The following is a 20,173-nucleotide window of genomic DNA, read 5'->3' as shown; positions in this document are numbered from 1 at the left end:
CTGCTTAAATATATTATGAACTAGAATGAATACCCGCTTCGCCGGGTAGCCGGCTTCGCCGGGAAGAAGTACTTAGAGCCGTACGCCGGCTTCGCCGGGTCCGAACAATGGACCCGCCAAGCTTAGGTCCCTCCCAGATTCGTGGAATGGGAACAGCACGAAAATGATTCAGTGGCCATAATGCCATTCCTGACCATATCGAGTCCCATCCTTGTGTTAATCACCTTTGGAGGCGAACTCCACTCAAACAGGACTGAGCAAGTTAGAGCTTATCTCTAAGCCCTTTTGAACTGTTATGGCTTCTCAAAGGAAGGCCAGTACATAAAATTACACAAAAGCCGCCAGACCACATCACAAACAGAACTGAACAATGCACAGGTGTTGCTCACATAGAGAGAGACACACACACACACACACACACACACACACACACACACACACACACACACACAAACACAGAGAAGCCGTATCTATAGAGAGATAGATGACAGTGTATTTTTCGCGTGGCTATAAATTGATTCGACCTTTGCACTTTTACAGTGAGGATAATTTACGGGTCCAATTTACGTTCTGGACACTGCGGTGACCTTCTAAAAATAGTAACAGAACGCCGGGAATATCCGAAGATACTATAGTGCACCATACGAAGGAAGGGAGGTAAACGCTGAAAACATGGAGAAGATGAGAAGATAAGGAAGAGTTACTTATAATGGTGAAATGAACACAAAAACCAAATTCGGTTCAGCGATGATATTGTGTCCGGGGTGTAGCTGAATACGGTGTCCAAATTTGAAAAAGATCCACCGAGAACTTTGGCTTTGGTGTGTCGGTATGGGGGCCCGGGTAGCTGAGGTGGAACCAAAATCGGTTCAGCGCTGCGCGCTGAGAGCACGTGTTGAAATATCGACCAGGTTGTGTCCTGTACCGGGTCTACCTGAATATGCCCACCAAATTTGAAGCAGATCCATCGAGAACTTTGGCCGTGCATCGCGAACTCACACACAGACACACACACAGACAGACACAAGTCGTATATATATAACATGCCGCGTTTCTTAGTCTCTCTAGATGATTGTACCGTCTCTTTAACTTGGCGGGAAAGCATTCTGTCTGGACAGTTTATTTTAGCAGAAGCCTGGCTGACGTCCCGGCAATAGTGACATGTAACACACGCACACACACACCGTGACACTGACACACACCCGGCACACTGGCACACACACACACACACACACACACACACACACACACACACACACACACACACACACACACACGGCACTTTTTATTCAGCTTCAAGTTGAACAACACAAATAATTCAGAAAATGACGCCATGAAATCACGAATATCGGCTAAGCTCGAACGCTGATTGCTCACTTCACACTTGTGTAGATAGCCTGGCTTCGACGAACACGGTCTATGTTGCACAACTGCTTGTGTAAATAGCCAGTCCAACGACGTGAGTGACTTCCCTTTGGTAAGCTCATTATTTTGTGAAAGTAAACGTGCGACATCGATGACATATATTTAATTTCTCGACTGAAACTGAGGAGCTGAAGTCATTGCTGGCAGTAGAAAGCCCACTGTTTGTTTTTGACGGCCATGCTGTGAATGTATAGTGCGTTGAAATGAGCAAGTTCTTCGTGTTCACCTCCGACGAAAAGCCAACACAGATCCCGGCAAAGTACTGGCTGAACTGTTGTCTTTTGGACGCCAGCTACATGCAAACTGCGGATGTTCGCAAATGACGACCAGTATCACCATGGGAACATTTTGCTTGGAATTGTCAGTGACCAGAATGGTAAGTATTCATCATATTTCACAACGTAAGTATGCATAGCTTCTAAAGGCAACTGAATACGGTGTGCTGTTGGCAGTGGCCCTTGCCGATGGTGTCAGTGTCACAAGGTCAAGCCAAGGCATGTACAACTAGTAAAGTTCCACACACTTGTCACTTTATGCGTGTGAATGTGAATTAATTGTGATGTATGTGTTGCACTCTGTACAAGTATGTGTGTGTGTGACTGACTCATAATTCACAGGATCATTATAATCGAGGAAATAAAGTTTGATTATCTGTGTGAGTATTTTATGTTTTCCTGCTAATTTGACTCAGTTGTTTTAAGTTACTTTAAAATGTTTGTTTTTTCAATTGATGTAAATGAATCATTGATAGTGATACATGTATACATGCATCATGGTCAGCGCAATTCATATGGTTTTTTATTTATATTATGTACAGTTGTCCTGGACTTTTGATCCTGCTGTGATGATGATGTCACCTCCAGATGAACCAGAGCTGCTTCATCATTCATCAAAACAGCACAGCTGTCTGATTTTTCTTCAGGTACTTTTCAATTTTATCATTATAACTTATACATGATTGTGCAGGTCATTCATTGCTTTAAGTTTAACAAGAACATAACAGTATCACTATCACTAAACTCTGAATTGATTGATAATGTTAATAATGCCTTAAAAGTTAAAATATGTTCCCAATACTATTGGTACCAGTGTGTTAAGGTAATTCCACAAAGGCAGTGATTCTGAGTGAAACTAGCTGAATTTGATGACTTTGTCACCGTCAGTCTGTATTCACATTTCAATCTTGTGTTCTTTGTAAATTGTATCACTTTTCATTTATCTACAGCAAGTGTGTAATGAATCTTTATTCTGTACATGTATTTCCATTTATTCCCCCCTCTGCTTCTTTACCTCTGTAAACTTGTAGAGCTAGTTATTTTTCGATAATGACCCAGCAACCAAACAAATAACGAGCCAGCAACAGCCTGAATCCTCGATAGTGCAATGGGTTGAGAAGCTGTTCTGTTTTGGTACTACTTTTGCGACTGAAAAGTTCCGAACGCTCTATACGTACGAAATATACATCTCTGGAGCAAACAATACAAACATACCGCATTTAAATTAACAACTACAGGCCTGAACACATGAATCTCCATATAAAATCCATGAGTTAGGTTGTTTTCTGAATCTAGATCTGCCGTGCACACACCGTTCATCACAAGCAAATTCCCAAGGCAAGTAACTCATACTCTGGCGACAAGAGTAGTTCCCCTTCTTTTAACGCAGTTTCTTCGACAACACTGACTGCAATCCGACGGTCAGTTTTCAACAATATTTCATTTTATAAACAGATCACACGCAACCAAATGCACACATCTCATCAATTTAAACAACATAAAGCGGTTTCATACACTATTTTCCCCAGAAAACTGAACTTCATACAGTAATTAACGTTGGAACACGGGTGCAAAAGTTCGTCTGCTAGTCCCATTTGACGAAAGAACATTTACTAAGCGATACTAAAACATAAACAGAACACACAATATCTGCCTTTACCGCCACAGCAGAATAACAGCATATCTGTGTACTTGATTTTAGTCCAAAACAGGGAAACTGAAAAGAAGTGTTAACAGAATGGAATGATTTGCACGGAACTATACAACCGCGCATTAATCGATCGCCTGCGCAGGTTGACTAGTTGAGTGATTCGGATTCGATCAAACTTTCGCACAAAAACTCCTGTTTTTTTGGAATAACTGAAGAAAGGAGGAATAAAGAGGTTACACACCTCGTCTCAGTGATTATTAAAAATAATGGTCTCAGTTCGCGGTCATGAAAAAGCTCGCTGAAGCTCGCATTTTTCATGATCCGCTAACTTCGACCATTATTTTTAATAATCACTGAGACTCGGCATGTAACCTCTACTTATCCTACTGTATACGTGAGAGAGACACCCGTGAGATAATAATCGTTCAAATCACACATGTTTATATCATGTAAATGAGGTCATGTGACGTCAAGCAAGTCTGGCAGGGAGCTGTTTTTCCACTGCTTATGATGCCAAAGTCACCGAGACAAACGTCATAATAGAAACAAAAATTGTGCTCGCTAATTACCCTCAATGAGTGACTTCCTTTGCTTTGACGTAATAGATTGCACGAGGCTTTAGAAGAGATCGAGGTTCAAAAACAAGCATCTTCAATTTAGCTGCCTCGACTGCAAGACATTTTCAGTCAAATACATGCAAGTACAGTATGTAGGATCAACAGAATACTACATGGCTTGCTGTGTCGTACCAGATTTACACTCGTTGCTTTTTCAAATAGTGAACATCTCGCTTTCGCTCGCTGTTCAATATTTACAAAAACGAGTGTAAATCTGGTACGACACAGTAAGCCATGTAGTAACTAGTATTCTCTATTTAACCTAATGCTTTTGGGTTATCACCGGCTATTTGAATGAGAGCCATTTGTTAGCATATATATATATACTAGATAAATACCCGCTTCGCCGGGAAGAAGTCGAGCCGAATACCCGGCCGCGCCGGGGACTCGGCTTTGCCGGGTGTACGCCGGCTTTGCCGGCGCACCGCACGAAGGAAGGGAGATAATAAAATACTGGAGAAGATAAGGAAGAGTAATACCCGGCTTCGCCGGGACAGTGACTTTCTAAAAATAGTATAACGGGAATATGGAATGAGCGTTGTCGACAGTGACCTTCTAAAAATAGAAACGGGAATATGGATTGACGCCACATGAAGGAAAGGAGATAAGCGCAAAACACTGGAGAAGATAAGGAAGAGTTACTGGGAATGGATCTGGGAAGATGAACAGAAAAATCAAAATCGGTTCAGCGCTGCGCGCTGAGAGCACGTGTTGAAAATTCTCATCGACCAGGTTGTGTCCGGGGTCTACCTGAATATGCCCACCAAATTTGAAGCAGATCCATCGAGAACTTTGGCCGTGCATCGCGAACACACACACACACACACACACACACACACAGACACTAGTCGTATATATATACTGTATAGATAGACTAGAATGAATACCCGCTTCGCCGGGTAGCCGGCTTCGCCGGGAAGAAGTACTTAGAGCCGTACGCCGGCTTCGCCGGGTCCGAACAATGGACCCGCCAAGCTCGCCAAGCTTAGGTCCCTCCCAGATTCGTGGAATGGGAACAGCACGAAAATGATTCAGTGGCCATAATGCCATTCCTGACCATATCGAGTCCCATCCTTGTCGACGAATGTAACCGTGTTAATCACCTTTGGAGGCGAACTCCACTCAAACAGGACTGAGCAAGTTAGAGCTTCTCAAAGGAAGGCCAGTACATAAAATTACACAAAAGCCGCCAGACCACATCACAAACAGAACTGAACAATGCACAGGTGTTGCTCACATAGAGACACACACACACACACACAAAAACACAGAGAAGCTGTATCTATAGAGAGATAGATGACAGTGTATTTTTCGCGTGGCTATAAATTGATTCGACCTTTGCACTTTGACAGTGAGGATAATTTACGGGTCCAATTTACGTTCTGGACACTGCGTTGACCTTCTAAAAATAGTAACAGTAACAGAACGCCGGGAATATCCGAAGACGCTCCACTCACACTATAGTGCACCAAACGAAGGAAGGGAGGTAAACGCTGAAAACCTGGAGAAGATGAGAAGATAAGGAAGAGTTACTTATAATGGTGAAATGAACACAAAAACCAAAATCATTTCAGCGCTACGCGCTGAGAGCACGTGTTGAAATATCTCATCGATGATATTGTGTCCGGGGTGTAGCTGAATACGGTGTCCAAATTTGAAAAAGATCCACCGAGAACTTTGGCTTTGGTGTGTCGGTATGGGGGCCCGGGTAGCTGAGGTGGAACCAAAATAGCTGAGGTTGAACCAAAATCGGTTCAGCGCTGCGCGCTGAGAGCACGTGTTGAAATATCGACCAGGTTGTGTCGTGTCCCGGGTCTACCTGAATATGCCCACCAAATTTGAAGCAGATCCATCGAGAACTTTGGCCGTGCATGGCGAATACACAAATACACAGATACACAGACACAAGTCGTATATATATATAGATGCAATTTTTCAATAAAATGTTTAAGTGCCATCCACAACGTGTTTTTCTTTTGAATTCTATTACAGTGACAAGGCACTGAAATAAATTGTAAAGCGGTGTAACTTGTGTTTGTTGTCACAGGGATGTTTGTATTGTTTTGATATGTTTGGCAGCTGAAAATGACATTTATTTTGCAGTGCCGGTCAGTCTGCAGTGCTATTTGTTTCAAAGTTGACAGATGATCTGCAGACAGGGTTTTATATACTGAGCCAGTGAAGAATCAACATCATCCTTTGCTCTAAAAATGTAGGTAAGTTCTCTTTAGAAGTAGCTTATATGTGACCCTCCACCACGAAATGAGTCACATGTCACCTCGCGCGGTTCTGCGCTAGGCTTAAATATAAGTCCGGGGAGTGTCTGGTAACAGTGTGAGGGTCACCTTAGTCACAGGCTTATAACTCAAACAGTTTTCGCTCTTTTCTAAAACGGTTTTCACCTCTGGATAGAGCATAAAATAAAAAACTCTTTAGATAAATGTAAAAATATGAAAATCATGCAAAGGTGACATGCAACTCATTCCGTGGTGGAGGGTTACATGTATATAAATTATGTGTTTTTATTTTTTTCTATTAATTTAATTTTGATAATGATTTTTATATATTTAATTTTCAGAGCTTGTTTTTAATCCGAATATAACATATTTATATGTTTTTGGAATCAGCAAATGATGGAGAATAAGGTAAACGTAAATTTGGATCGTTTTATAAAACTTTTTTTTTTTTTTACAATTTTCAGATTTTTAATGACCAAAGTCATTAATTAATTTTTAAGCCACCACGTTGAAATGCAATACCGAAGTCCGGGCTTCGTCGAAGATTACTTGACCAAAATTTCAACCAATTTGGTTGAAAAATGAGGGCGTGACAGTGCCGCCTCAACTTTCACGAAAAGCCGGATATGACGTCATCAAAGACATTTATCAAAAAAAAAAGAAAAAACTTTCGGGGATATCAATCCCAGGAACTCTCATGTAAAATTTCATAAAGATCGGTCCAGTAGTTTGGTCTGAATCGCTCTACACGCACGCACGCACACACACACATACACACACACACATAAACACACACACACACACATACACCACGACCCTCGTTTCGATTCCCCCTCTATGTTAAAACATTTAGTCAAAACTTGACTAAATGTAAAAACCAGGATATCATCATGATGCCTCTTTACAAAAACCAGGTCTAGGAACTCTTCATCTAAAGTCAGTCAGTATTAACCCCCTCAACACAATCCTCATTTTGTCCCATAGTGATTTCTGCCGCCCAAGAACATGTGGTTCTTATCTCACAAGACGGATTTGTGTCTTCCATTGCGAAATTCAGATCTACCCCAACTACGTGCATTGATCTGAGCAATAAAATGTAGATGCAATGATCTGCAAACATCTCTTCAACACAATCTGCATCTTGTCCCATCGTGATTTCTGTCGGCAAAGAACATGTAGTTCTCAACTCACAAGACCGATTTGTCATCTTCTAGTGTGAAATTCAGATCTGCCCCAAGTACGTGCAATAAAATGTAGAATGGATAATCTGAAAAAAATATTTTCGCATGAACGCTGCCACGTTGTCATCAGTCCGATGTCTTTTATCCAGAGCAGGGATGAACACACTTTTTCATCTGTAGTTTGTTATGTTTATCGGCAGACTGCTTTCCATTACTTGGCTGTTTTAGATTGACTCGTAGGGTTCGTCAGCCAGGCAACAAGTGCTTGTTTACTGACACGTTCTCACGCACGACATGTCGTAAATGCAAGTTCTAACGATTGTTTTTACATTTAGTCAAGTTTTGACTAAATGTTTTAACATCGAGGGGGAATCGAAACGAGGGTCGTGGTGTATGTGTGTGTGTGCGTGCGTGTGTGCGTGCGTGCGTGCGTGTAGAGCGATTCAGACCAAACTACTGGACCGATCTTTATGAAATTTGACATGAGAGTTCTTGGGTATGATATCCCCATACGTTTTTTTCATTTTTTTGATAAATGTCTTTGATGACGTCATATCCGGCTTTTCGTGAAAGTTGAGGCGGCACTGTCACACTCTCATTTTTCAACCAAATTGGTTGAAATTTTGGTCAAGTAGTCTTCGACGAAGTCCGGACTTCGGTATTGCATTTCAGCTTGGTGGCTTAAAAATTAATTAATGACTTTGGTCATTAAAAATCTGAAAATTGTAAAAAAAAATTATTTTTTTCTAAAACGATCCAAATTTACGTTCATCTTATTCTCCATCATTTGCTGATTCCAAAAACATATAAATATGTTATATTCGGATTAAAAACAAGCTCTGAAAATTAAATATATAAAAATTATTATCAAAATTAAATTTTTGAAATCAATTCAAAAACACTTTCATCTTATTCCTTGTCGGTTCCTGATTCCAAAAACATATAGATATGATATGTTTGGATTAAAAACACGCTCAGAAAGTTAAAACAAAGAGAGGTACAGAAAAGCGTGCTATCCTTCTCAGCGCAAGTACTACCCCGCTCTTCCTGTCAATTTCACTGCCTTTGCCGTGCGCGGTGGACTGACGATGCTACGAGTATACGGTCTTGCTGCGTTGCATTGCGTTCAGTTTCATTCTGTGAGTTCGACAGCTACTTGACTAAATGTTGTATTTTCGCCTTACGCGACTTGTTTTTATTGCACTGATATATCGATAGAGAATGTCGATATTTGTAAACGTCTGCCATTTCCTAATGTTTGTTTCATTATTTTGCATATGGATATGGCTAATAAGTGGATAATCTGTTACGACACGAAACACGTTCTAAATCCGGGAAGGGAGGCTACTCCAACGTACTTTCCAAAGTGTACTCCAGCCTTAAATGTATGGCCAGTTGTGATTGTTTTTACTCTACACAAATTATTTATGTTACCATCCGCATCCTGTGCACGGCCAGAATCTGATCTCAGACCACCCAGCTTTTACATACAACGAATCCATCCTTTTGTTTGAACGCTTACAGCTTACAGCTAGGGAGAATCTTAGCTGCTCTTCATAAGTTCATGGATACAGGTCATTTGTTTTTTTTCGTTTTATTTTTCATTGTCTTAACTCTTATTCAGAGCTGACATTATTGTTGACTATAACTGTTATGGGAATGATGATAATGATGTTTGGGATTTCTGTTCAAGTTTGAGACTACATGACATTGACAGGGCATCACTCTACCATGTACGCTTACTGTCATATAACTGGGAGACCGGCACGGTTGGCCTAGTGGTAAGGCGTCCGCCCCGTGATCGGGAGGTCGTGGGTTCGAACCCCGGCCGGGTCATACCTAAGACTTTAAAATTGGCAATCTAGTGGCTGCTCCGCCTGGCGTCTGGCATTATGGGGTTAGTGCTAGGACTGGTTGGTTTGGTGTCAGAATAATGTGACTGGGTGAGACATGAAGCCTGTGCTGCGACTTCTGTCTTGTGTGTTGCGCACGTTATATGTCAAAGCAGCACCGCCCTGATATGGCCCTTCGTGGTCGGCTGGGCGTTAAGCAAACAAACAAACAAAATATAACTGGGCCAACCAGACTAGAGAACTGCTACACCTGTGGTGTTAGGTCATTACTACATGCAGTATGTAAGAAATGTTAAGTCCTTTGTACTGGAAACTTGCATTCTCCCAGTAAGGTCATATATTGTACTACGTTGCAAGCCCCTGGAGCAATTTTTTTGATTAGTGCTTTTGTGAACAAGAAACAATTAACAAGTGGCTCTATCCCATCTCCCCCCTTTCCCCGTCGCGATATAACCTTGAACGGTTGAAAACGACGTTAAACACCAAAGAAAGAAAGAAAGAATTACTACATGCAGATAGCATAACCTGGGCACCCTCAGTGATATCAATTTTTGAAAACGTTAGAATTGCATAGTGATATATGTATCCTTTTTGAGTCACTTGAGAAAAAGTGACTCTATGTAATCGGTCAGTGTTAGTCTGTCCGGCCGGCCGGCCGTCCGTAGACACCACCTTAACGTTGGACTTTTCTCGGAAACTATCAAAGCGATCCGGCTCATATTTTGTTTAGTCGTGACCTCCAATGACCTCTACACTTTAACGATGGTTTCGTTGACCTTTGACCTTTTTCAAGGTCACAGGTCAGCGTCAAAGGAAAAATTAGACATTTTATATCTTTGACAAAGTTCATCGGATGTGATTGAAACTTTGTAGGATTATTCTTTACATCAAAGTATTTACATCTGTAGCCTTTTACGAACGTTATCAGAAAAACAAGGGAGATAACTAGCCTTTTCTGTTCGGCAACACACAACTTAACGTTGGGCTTTTCTCGGAAACTATAAAAGTGACCGGGCTCAAATTTTATGTGAACGTGACTCCCAGTGACCTCTACACTTTGACGTCTGCTTTGGTGACCTTTGACCTTTTTCAAGGTCACAGGTATGTCTTGAAGGAAAAAAATTGAAATATCATATCTCTGAAACTATTCATCGGATTTGATTCAAACTTTATAGGATTATTCTTTACATCAAATTATTTACATCTGTATTGTGTTGTGAATAGCAATTTCTTCCTGTCCATCTGATGCCTCATATAATATTCAGAACTGCGAAAGTGACTCGATCGAGCGTTTGCTCTTCTTGTTAAAAAATAAAAGTGAAGATCTCAACACACTTTGTCTTTCTAGTTTTCTCTATTGCATTGATTTGAGAGGAAAATCTGTGTCCTTAGAATTTTTCAACAAGAAAAGCAAATGCTCATTCGACTCGCCTTCGCCATACGTAAAATAAATCAGACAAAATATTGCTGTTTCATACTTTGTCTTATCTTACGTCATAGGTGAGAGAGCTAACAGTACCAATGCGATAGAGGTCCTTCAGGGCACATTGATTATCTTATTGCTCAGGTGAGTAAAATACAATACAATACAATACAATACAATAACTTTATTAATCTCTAAAAGAGAAATTACATTGCTGAGCGTTTGTGTCCGTAATAATAACATACATAACACATTCAAAATAAACATTTGTTCTTTGTCCTGAGAAAATATAGCACATTGGTTATCACATAAGAAAGTATATTAAAAATAAATTAACATGCATTCACCATCAACAATGCACAAAAGAAAGTCAGCACCTTGCCGGTTATCACATGTCTAAGATTAAGAGAGTAGAATGCAAAACAAAATCAACAATACTGAAACAATACAGAACACTGACCCCGTGCATCAGAGCGACAACACCAGCATCTACCGCCCCACCTGAGAATTGAAGATGTGAATTGCAGATGGAATGAACGAATTTCTGTAGCGTGTGGATCTTGCGGTTGGTTGTCTGAATCTGTTGCTCCTGTCTGTCCGTCTACTGTCAAATTCCGGTCTGAGTGGGTGCGAGTCGTCAGCCAAAATCTTCTGTACCTTGTCAGTCAGTCGTCGTTCATGTGTTGATGTGAAATTGTCCTGCTTCCTCCCTACCACCCCACTTGCTTTCCTGATGAATTTATCTAATCTATCCCTGTCTTGCTTGTTGATGTTGCCACCCCAACACACGGAGCCAAAGTACAACACACTATTGCACGTTGAAGTGTAAAACATCTGAAGGATTTCTTGTCTGATGTTAAAAGACCTGAGTTTTCTCAAAAAGTACAGGCGAGAGTGGAGTTTCTTCACAAGGGCATCAGAGTTTGGTTTCCATGTCAACTTATTGTCTATAATAAAACATGTCTTAAGTTAAAAGGAGTAATCCACTAGTATTAGGATTCACTGTCAGTCGGTATGTCTGGCCGGACGAATGGCCGGCCGGCTGTGGACAAAAAGCTTAATGTTGAACATTGGGGATTGGGGGTGGCGGTCATAGGTAGTGAAATCCTCCTTTTAAGATTTTCAAAACCCTGAAAAAATCAGGTCTTACAATGGGGGTAAACTTACATAAGTTTATGACCAGAATATCTTAGAAAACAGGGTCTTGAAAATGTCAATAGGTAACATGCGCCTTGAGTCGCCTTGAGATACGTGCGCGATATAAATCCTCGTAAATAAATAAATAAATAAATAAATAAATGTCTTGGGGGGGGCGTTGTTGAGTAAGTGATTTTGGTTGTTGGGTTGGTTGTTGGGTAAGTTACCGAAAAATAACTAGCCCTACTCATTTACAGAGAGAAAGAAGCAGAGGGGGGAATCATTTTTGGTAACTTAACCAACAACCAAAATTACTTACCCAACAATGGGCCTGAATCCTCGATAGCTCACAGGTTGATGAGCTAGCGATTGAAAGGTTCCGAACCCTCTAATGTACGAAATGTACATCTCTAGACGAAACAATACAAACATACTGCATTTAAACTAGCAACTACAGGCTTGAACACATTAATCTCCATATAAAATCGATGAGTTTGGTTGTTTTCTAAATTCAAATCTAACGATCAGTGCAGAGAAACTCGCTTTAGATCTCTTGCAAGTGCAAGCAAACTCCCAAGGCAAGTAACTCTCATACTCTGTGAAAGTGTCTGATTTTGCCATTTTTGGGCATTCTTATAACATTTTCAAGACTTTCCAATTGATAAAAACTGATGAAATTATTTGTACTATCACTCTGAAGGGTTTACTTTATGAAGGTATGGTGCTATTAGTAACTTGCTGCTTTTACAAAGAGAAATTATTTTTGGCACAGGCTCAGAGAACATTTATGTTACCTTGAAAATAATACTGCTGATTGTTTCTTGTTAATGTTTTATTTTTCTCCATTGTTTCTTGTTAATGTTTTATTTTTCTCCATCTTTTGTAGCTGCCTGGCATGCCGGTAATGCTGCTGATCCACACAAATGGAAGAGTCTCACTGAACAAAAGGAAGGAAGAGCCTATGCGTCAGGGGTTCAGTTGAGTTGTTGCTCTTCACAAACCTTTCACATGTCTGCACACATTCAAGGCTCATCAACCAGTAAGAATATATATGGTACGTGGTCGAGTCAGTGCTTTTTATTAATTTTAATATTATTGATTCAAACCCCCCAATCCTTCACACACCTTCTCTTGGATTTAAAGCAATTTGTTAAGTATTTTTACTTTCTGAATTTCATCTGTACTTGATGAAAGAACATTTTCTCTCACGTAACATTCAAAAAGAAAACTGAAGTTTGTACAGGGTAACCCCAAAAATGTAACCCATAAAAACAATTCTCATTGTAATAAATTCCACATCTGTCGATCACATATTAGTTCATATTTGGTGTATATTCACTTCAGCTTATGTATGACCTCTCAACAAAGTTGCCAGTTTGTAGGTAAAAGAATGGTAGCCTAAAAGAATCTGACTTTTGTGAGATTTCGGAAAACAAATCTTATTTTGGGGATTGGCTCAACATTACCAGGTTGAAAACTGAGCCTGAGCTATACTAACCGGTTTTAAGCCCTCCAGATTGTTAGTACCTAGTAACCTCTAACCAACTCTAGACAATCAATGACTTGAATGCAGCCGTTACAATTAAGCAGGATCAGGGCATTTGCCTTAGAGGAATGAGTTCATGTCATTGATGAATTTTGCGCGCCATTGCGCAAGTGTAACCTTACAATGAAGGGGGTCATTAAAGTTCAGCAAAAATCTTTATACAGGGTGACCCCCAAAAAATGCAACCCTCAAAAATGTTAATAACTTCTACATCTGTTGACCGAATCACTTCATATTTGAGGGACATACATTTCAGCGTATGCATGACAGTTCCACAAAGTGAAAATTCTATAAATCAAATGGTTTGACTCTTGTGCAATTTAAAAAACAAGTTGCCAAATTCGGGGATTGACTCATTTGTACGAGGTTTGGCATTGAGCGGTAGCCGAACTTGCCCAATTTTTGCCCTCCAAATTGTTACCTTTGGGGTAATTCGTATAACATAGTATACCTTAATCAACATTAGACAATCAGTGACTTAGTTGCAGCAATTACAGGCAGGATCAGGGCATTTCCCATGGATGAAGTGTCACTTCACAACAAAGGGGTTACATTTTCCAGTCATTTTAGTTTGGCAAATATTTTTTATAGTTGTTGTGCATGCACTTTAGTTCGTCTATGACCATTCTACACATCTTTGAGTCTGTAGGTAAAATGGTACGACATGTACCTTTTCTCCAAAATGTGTTCCAAATTACACCTCCGAAATTGTCAATCAGACGACAGTTTTCTTGCTTGGGGAATGCCTTGAGTCTAGTTGTAACTGCTTTCTTCAGGTCACTGATGATCTAAGGGGTGTTTGTGTATACTCGGAAATTCAGATAATCCGAAAGGTTAAGGTCTGGAGGGTTCAGATTAGGTAAGTATTGCTGCCGCTCAATGTCAAACCTTGTTCTGTTGAGTCGATCGCCGAATTCGGTAACCTTTTTTGAAATTGCACAAACGTCAGACCATTTGATCTATATAATTGTCACTTTGTGGAAGGGTCATGCATAGGCTGATATTTATGTCTTCCAAATATAAAGTAATTCGGTCAACAGATGTAGAGTTATTAGCATTCTTTAATTTTAGGGTTGCATTTTTGAGTCACTTGAGAAAAAGTGACTCTATGTAATCGGTCAGTGTTAGTCTGTCCGGCCGGCCGTCTGGCCGGCCGGCCGTCTGGCCGGCCGTCCGGCCGGCCGTCCAGCCGGCCGTCCGTAGACACCACCTTAACGTTGGACTTTTCTCGGAAACTATCAAAGCGATCGGGCTCATATTTTGTTTAGTCGTGACCTCCAATGACCTCTACACTTTAACGATGGTTTCGTTGACCTTTGACCTTTTTCAAGGTCACAGGTCAGCGTCAAAGGAAAAATTAGACATTTTATATCTTTGACAAAGTTCATCGGATGTGATTGAAACTTTGTAGGATTATTCTTTACATCAAAGTATTTACATCTGTAGCCTTTTACAAACGTTATCAGAAAAACAAGGGAGATAACTAGCCTTTTCTGTTCGGCAACACACAACTTAACGTTGGGCTTTTCTCGGAAACTATAAAAGTGACCGGGCTCAAATTTTATGTGAACGTGACTCCCAGTGACCTCTACACTTTGACGTCTGCTTTGGTGACCTTTGACCTTTTTCAAGGTCACATGTATGTCTTGAATTCTTCAGGTATGCATTGTGTTGTGAATAGCAATTTCTTCCTGTCCATCTGATGCCTCATATAATATTCAGAACTGCGAAAGTGACTCGATCGAGCGTTTGCTCTTCTTGTTGGTAGTTGTGCATGAATTTAAATTTGTTCATGACCACTCCACAAAGTTTCCTGTCCGAAGGTAAAACAAATGTGTTCCGATTTAAATTATCCATCCTAAATTGTGAATGAAAAGCACTTTCATGTCTAGGGTTTGTCCTGAACCTAGCTATAACTGCTGTTTTTAGGTCACCAATGATCTGGGAAAGGGGGTGTGTGGGTTGTATACCTATAAAAGTGTCAATCAGCGGACTGCATAGCTGAAGTTAATGTACGTTAACCTTCACCAGATCATGCTTTGGACTACACAGTCCGGATTATGTGGGTCGTGTACGACCCATAATTTCCTAATGATTCAACGTAAAAAGTATGTGTCATACACGACCCACGCCATCTGAATAAGGATAAACAACGTAAAACTCTGAAACTCCTCCTGCATTTACAGGCACTCCCTTCACACACTTTCAGCCCCCACTCTCACTGACCTGGAGAAAGTCCTCAAAAAAATGACCTTGAAAACCTGTGACCTTGACCCTCTTTCCACACAACTCTACTCTGACTGTCTTCCTGACCCCCTCCCTTCTATTCTCAAAATCATCAACACTTCTCTGCAAACAGGCACTGTCCCCAACTCCTTTAAGACTGCTATTGTCAAACCTCTACTCTACTGAAGAAACCATCGCTTGACCCAAACACTCTCAGCAACTACCGCCCTGTCTCAAACCTTTCCTTCATCTCCAAACTCCTGAAACAACTCGACCTCTCACCTTCTTTGCAACAATCTTCTCTCTCCGCTTCAATCTGCCTATCGTCCTCACAACTCCACCGAAACTGCCCTTCATAAAAATCACTAATGATCTCCTCCTTGCCACTGACCAAGCTGAAATCTCTGCCGTCGCCCTACTTGATCTATCAGCGGCCTTTGACACAGTCGACCACAACATCCTCCTTCAACGCCTTCAGCACACCTTTGGTATCCATAGCACAGCTCTTTCTTGGTTCTCTTCTTATCTCACCGACCGCTACCAGACTGTTTCGATTGACAAACTGAAATCTGACCCCATCAGGCTTGAGTGCGGAGTCCCTCAGGGCTCAGTCCTTGGGCCTGTACTATTTACTCTCTACACTCAAGCTCTTGACCACATCTTTGACCGACACAACGTTCTCCACCACTCTTTTGCCGACGACTCTCAACTTTACAACAGCTCTTCCCCTGACCAGTCTGAATATCTTCTTTCCTCTATCTCTGACACTATATCACTGACGTGCAGAATTGGATGACAGAAAACAAACTTCAGCTCAATAGCAACAAAACTGAAGCCATTCTAATAGGCACTACATCCAAACTCTCCAAAGCCACGTACTCTCTTCAACTCTCTGACTCTTCTGTCCCGCTGTCTTTTGCTGTCAAAAATATCGGAGTCACTCTAGACAACACCCTTTCCATGAAACAACACATCTCTTCTGTCTCTCGCACCTGCTACTTCCAACTCTGCCGCATCACCACTATCCGCAAGTACCTCACCACAGATGCTACCGCCAAACTGGTCACTTCCACCATTCTCTCACGTCTTGACTATTGTAACTCTCTCTTGACTGGTCTTCCCTCTTCTTCTATCTCTCGTCTCCAACGCATTCAAAATAGCTCTGCCCGTCTTGTCTTACAAAAAAAAAGAGAGACCATATCACCCCCCTCCTAAATCAGCTCCACTGGTTGCCCGTTCCTGCCCGTATCACATACAAAATCAACACTCTCACCTACAAATGCCTCCATGGTCTCGCCCCTGCCTATCTCTCCGACTCTCTCTCTCTATATGTCCCTTCACGAGCACTCAGATCATCTGCCGACTCCCTTAAGCTCAACATCCCCCACACCAAACTCAAAACAGCAGGTCAATGCTCATTTTCTTTCCAAGCACCTAGCCAATGGAACACACTACCTCTCCCCCTCCGTCACAAGTCCCTCGAATCATTCAAATCTGCACTCAAGACATTCCTTTTTTCCAAATAATCCATGCATTCTACACTGCCCACCCCCATCCCACCCTGAATAACTGTACATATTTAATGGTTGATGGTGTGTGTGTGTTAATGACTTTAAGTCTCCGTGTGTGTGAATGAGTGTATGTGCGCCTTCGGTCGCCTGTTGGTGAGACATGTGCGCGTTACAAATATTCGTATTATTATTATTATTATATGAGTGTGCATGAGTTGTTAATGCGAAAGAATGTGTATGAGTGCGCCTTGAGTCGCCTTGTGGTGAGATATGTGCGCGTTATAAATTCTCGTATTATTATTATTATTATTAAAATTCCTTACCATATGGGTCGTCCACGACCAACATCATCCGGACTGTGTAGTTCAAATTGCGTCATCGTTTATTTGTTTGTTTAGATTAGAAAGATAGTCTTTCAAAAGTTGGGCAATGGGAAGGTCGCATGGTGATTGGAGATTACATGAAATCTCAATTAAAGGCTGCCATACTCGTAGCGTTCATTAATTAATTCATAATGTATCGATTGGAGATTGGATTTCCCTTCTTTGAGTCATGTGACGTCAGAGGCCGACAAAACTTTATAATTTGGCTTTTCAGGTTGACCGAAACTTCAAAGGAACTCAAAAAAAAAAACCGTCATGTGTTTGATTGCATGTGTGTGTGCTGTTCAATGTCAAAACAACAACAAAGTGAGTACATGACGTGTGTTTTGTAGTTCCTTTGAAGTTTCGGTCAACCTGAAACGCCCAAATATGAAGCTTATGTGTTTGATTGCATACACATGTGGATTGCATGCATGTGTGTGTGTGCTCGTTCAATCGTCAAAACAACAACAAAGACATAAGTACCTGAAAGGAATTCGATCGATACATAAATGTTATTTGCGTGTTTGACCAAAATATGACATTTTACACAGATCTCGACAGTCATTGTTCACCTCGACCGCTAGCGCGGTCTCGGAGAACAATGACTGTCTCGATCTGTGTAAAATGTCCTATTTTGGTCAAACACGCAAATAACGTATATTGTTTACATGTGCCAATAATGTTATAAAACTGTATCTAAGGGGATATAATAACGATTGGCTGTAGCTTTCAAACACAGAAAAAATTATTTCAGTATTGCAAAGTGGTGTTGATAGTGTCAAATGTAAACAGAACAGTCTCAAATGCCATCTTTGGTTTACGAAACGTCACGAAGTGAGGTCAACGGTCTAAAAGTAGCCCAAGTCTTGGAGAACTGTTGCTAAACAATGCAATAAATAGTTATTTCTCGTCATTGGTGACGACTTCAAACCTAAAACTTTGCAGGAAGCTTAATTTATACAACCCCGCAACAATGGGAAAAGCCCTGGATGTAATTAAAGGCATATGTACTCGATGACTATACACGCTAATTGCTTTACCAACAGCTGGAGACATGCTAAATTAAGTTCCCTGCAAAATATTGTGGTCTAGGACCCCTTCAATGTTGAGATAATTATGTTAATTTTCATTTTGATCTGGATCGTCCTATTTATAGATTTGGCAACACATGTAACGTTGATGCAAGGGAGCTAACACCGCGGCTTTGTTGACATCCTCACTTTTTCAGAGGCTAGAACAAGCTGTAATGCATGTATTATGGTCCGCGCATGGTGACATATCGTCATTATATGGTCTTATGGTGCGTTTGACATCGATTATGGGCAAACTACACTTTGTAAACACGGGAGCGCGTACATATGCCTTTAAACTAATCAAATAGGACTATGTCAGCCTTTAAAAACTCCAAATAGTTTCAGAGATATAAATACGATTTTGTGAGGCTCTGGGTCGTCCACGACCCACGAAGCAGGGTGAAGGTTAGTATGAAGTAATTTGGTCAAAAGATGCAGAAGTTATTAGCAATTTCAAGACAAAAAGCACAGACAGAAAGAAATCAAATGCACTTTTAACATAGCATCGAATGTAAAAAGAGATAAAATAAAAAAGACGACAATTTTGTCAGTACATTTTTTTCTCTCCATCCAAATAAAACAAAAATAATGTCACTGTGGAAAGAAGTGCAGATGATTACCATAACTAAACAAATGAGAAAGCAGTTAAAGATCTCCGGGGCAGAACAAAAAATAGCATACATCCCATCCAGAGAAGTGTTAGAACTGAACAAAACATTGCATAAGCCAACTTCAGCCAGATACAAAAACAATAAGTAAAGACGAAAACGCCTGATAAGAATTAACTTTTAAACCTTTAAATTTATCAAAAAAGTATTGAAACAATTGCCTATGATTACAAACAAGTTTCATATGATCATTTAAAAAATTCACAGGAAATTTAAATACTGTATCAATGTGTAGGTTATCAAGTGCTATATCTGAAAACCATGTTCGATTTGTGTAATGTCTTCCTTTGACAATGGCAGACAGCACTCTTTGCCCTTGGTTGCAAAATAAGATTTCACTGATTTTACTGAAACAAATTTGTGATTTTTGTGATCTTTTTGTTCTTCAGGAATCCAAGGCGCTGGTATTGGATGACAGCCTCCTCTCAGTTTCAAACAACCAGAAAAGATGTGCCCTGAAAGAAGAAGAGGAGTGAGAGTACACCAGCACATTGCACACGTACATGAGCTGCTGAAAGGGAAAGACACTTTATTTTGTGGATGTATGGCTGCTCGCCTATAGCGTAGTTGAGAATGTACACAACCAGATATATTCCCAACCCTTCGGTTGGGTAAACTCACTTCCCCGCTGGATATAATTATTACAATTATTACTTGTTGGAATTTTGGATTTAAGCTGAGATCTCTCTATGACTATCGGGGCGGGGGGGGGGGGGGGGGGGGGGGGAGGAGGTTAAGTAACTGAGAATGTCGCAACAGGATCTAACCACTTCATCATTGAACCAGTTGTAAAATAATCAAAAAGTTGTTGGATTTATATTTATCATGGTTTCCTGGAGCAACCCTTTATTCCTCTGTCCATGTGCTGCGCTGCTCACAAGTAAATGTAACAATTTCTTCTGCAGCTGTCTCTTCGTTCGTGTTACTGCGAAGAGTTGTGGACAAATTTAGTTAAATATCTTCTCATTTACGTGTTACTGCGAAG

General features: G+C 40.7%; 1 long non-coding RNA gene across 2 annotated transcripts; it reads left to right on the top strand.

The window, feature by feature from the left end:
- The first annotated feature begins 747 nt into the window (after positions 1–747).
- LOC138950585 (uncharacterized) lies at positions 748–19,884 on the top strand. Of its 2 annotated transcripts, none has more exons than XR_011450744.1 (6): positions 748–1,801; positions 2,243–2,347; positions 6,072–6,180; positions 10,740–10,806; positions 12,686–12,853; positions 19,578–19,884. It is a non-coding gene; the product is annotated as an uncharacterized lncRNA (long non-coding RNA). The 2 variants fall into 2 exon arrangements; XR_011450743.1 differs by having other exon boundaries at positions 6,072–6,184.
- Positions 19,885–20,173: the final 289 nt, after the last annotated feature.

This window comes from Littorina saxatilis, linkage group LG16 (assembly GCF_037325665.1).
Source record: "Littorina saxatilis isolate snail1 linkage group LG16, US_GU_Lsax_2.0, whole genome shotgun sequence".
Taxonomy (NCBI): Eukaryota; Metazoa; Mollusca; class Gastropoda; order Littorinimorpha; family Littorinidae; genus Littorina; species Littorina saxatilis.
Note: the sequence above shows the minus strand (reverse complement) of the source record. Positions and strands in the feature narration are given on the sequence as shown.